Source organism: Bombus huntii, unplaced genomic scaffold (assembly GCF_024542735.1).
Source record: "Bombus huntii isolate Logan2020A unplaced genomic scaffold, iyBomHunt1.1 ctg00000149.1, whole genome shotgun sequence".
Classification (NCBI taxonomy): Eukaryota; Metazoa; Arthropoda; class Insecta; order Hymenoptera; family Apidae; genus Bombus; species Bombus huntii.
The window spans coordinates 62,501-65,000 of NW_026099393.1; the positions used below are offsets into that span (position 1 = coordinate 62,501).

General features: G+C 49.6%; 1 non-coding gene across 1 annotated transcript; it reads left to right on the plus strand.

Annotated features, from left to right (window-relative positions):
- The first annotated feature begins 1,582 nt into the window (after positions 1-1,582).
- LOC126877353 (5.8S ribosomal RNA) lies at positions 1,583-1,737 on the plus strand. The gene has a single exon (XR_007694946.1). It is a non-coding gene; the product is annotated as a 5.8S ribosomal RNA (ribosomal RNA).
- The last annotated feature ends 763 nt before the right edge of the window (positions 1,738-2,500 follow it).

A 2,500-nucleotide genomic window follows, 5' to 3' on the forward strand; every position in this document is an offset into this window, starting at 1 on the left:
AGTCGGACACCCGTGCCGTCGCTAGAGTTTTTCAAACTCTGCTTCTGGATATCGGGACGAAAGACCGCGCGAGGACGACGGATGCGAGTCCCATCGAATTTTTTATTTACACACTACCTGAACGAGACTTAAAGTTTCATCCAGTTTGTCGTCTATCATCGCATATATAATATACCGTTCAGAGGGGACCGGCTGTCTATCCTCGTTGTCGTGAGTCGGACACCCGTGCCGTCGCTAGAGTTTTTCAAACTCTGCTTCTGGATATCGGGACGAAAGACCGCGCGAGGACGACGGATGCGAGTCCCATCGAATTTTTGACTTACACACTACCTGAACGAGACTTAAAGTTTCATATAATATACCGTTCAGAGGGGACCGGCTGTCTTTCCTCGTTGTCGTGAGTCGGACACCCGTGCCGTCGCTAGAGTTTTTCAAACTCTGCTTCTGGATATCGGGACGAAAGACCGCGCGAGGACGACGGATGCGAGTCCCATCGAATTTTTGATTTACACACTACCTGAACGAGACTTAAAGTTTCATCCAGTTTGTCGTCTATCATCTCATATATAATATACCGTTCAGAGGGGACCGGCTGTCTATCCTCGTTGTCGTGAGTCGGACACCCGTGCCGTCGCTAGAGTTTTTCAAACTCTGCTTCTGGATGTTGGGACGAAAGACCGCGCGAGGACGATGGATGCGTGTCCCATCGAATTTTTGATTTACAAGACACACACTACCTGAACGAGACTAAAGTTTCATCGAGTTTATCATCGCATAACCCGTTCGGAGGGGACCGGCTGTCTATCCTCGTTGTCGTGAGTCGGACACCCGTGCCGTCGCTAGAGTTTTTCAAACTCTGCTTCTGGATATCGGGACGAAAGACCGCGCGAGGACGATGGCTGCGAGTCCCATCGAATTTTTGTTTTTTTTTTTTTTTTTAAAGAAAAAACACCACCCGAACGGAGATGTGTTCTATCTTTCGTCGATTTTTCATGCTTTCAGTCGGTCGCGTGGTCGCCATCCGTTCGGAGGGGATCGCCGGCTTCGAAACCTCGATGTCGTGAGTCGGACACCCGTGCCGTCGCTAGAGTTTTTCAAACTCTGCTTCTGGATATTGGGACGAAAGACCGCTCGAGGCGGACGGCCGCGCGAATCCCATCGAATCTTTACTATCACCCGAACGATGGAGAGATGCACGCGCGCTGTTTCTTGAATAATTGGACGAGAGAGTAGAATCAAACACATATATAACATGGGCTAGCCACCGTGCTTACTCGTTCGCGAGATCGTGTGCTGTACAGAGGATTCAGAATCGGGTGTATATATCCCCGTCGTTTCCTGACGAACGGAGCTTCGATCTCGATGGTTGTTATATATCATAATGTACTTTACGCCCGGCCGGCGAACGCGCGTATCTTCGCGCGTTCGTCGTTTTCTTTTTTTTTCGAACGTTTTTGTGTCGTCAATCCTATGGCGACTTCTGCGCGTTCGATTCCCGTTGGTCGAACGTGACGGAACTCGGCTTCGCTAGAACCGAGAAGAGTACATTTGAGTATTGAACTGTTGTAAATTTATAAAAGATTACCCTGAACGGTGGATCACTTGGCTCGTGGGTCGATGAAGAACGCAGCTAATTGCGCGTCAACGTGTGAACTGCAGGACACATGAACATCGACATTTCGAACGCACATTGCGGTCCACGGATACAATTCCTGGACCACGCCTGGCTGAGGGTTGCTCACGTAAACCTAAGACTGCTTGCGTTGCGTATCGTTACTCTCCGTATCTGTCTCTCTCTGTCCCTTCTTGCCTTAACAACCCGCCGTCGTTCTTCTTTATATAAGAGAACGTTTCAGAGTCGGACGAAGGTACAAGAACGAGGATACGAATAAGAGCGGACGGAGAGAACATACGCGACGTACGAGCGATTGTTGGACGCTCGTCGGCGTTCGTCGCGGTCGTGCAGAGACCGTGCAAGTCGTACGCATGCTCGATATATAATCTATCGTGTTCACGGGAGACTACGAAACTCTACCTCTGTCTCTCTCTGTCCCTTCTTGCCTTGACAACCCGCCGTCGTTCTTCTTAAAAATTATAAGAGAACGTTTCAGAGTCGGACGAAGGTATACGAAGGGATACGAATAAGAGCGGAGAGAACCGGTCACGGACCTGCGTGAGTGCTCGCGGCGTCGTGAGTCGTCCTTACGAGGGCGACCGCCCGCTTATGCACCGCTTCGTGTATCGGTTATCGAACGTATATACTCGTAGTGGTAGTGTTCTCCTCGTGACCGATTTTTTTTTTCATATCAGGCGATATATGCTACGTTTGCCGGTGTTCGACGCACGAAGGTCCGCGCCCCCGACGTCGTCTTAAAAGAATATTATATTTGGCGAGACTGAGAGAGAAAGCAAATATGGGAACTCGGTCGAGAGAGGAGAGAAGAGAGAACCAAAAAAAAAAACCTAAACTCGATGGCGTGCGAAACTTTGCCATAATCTA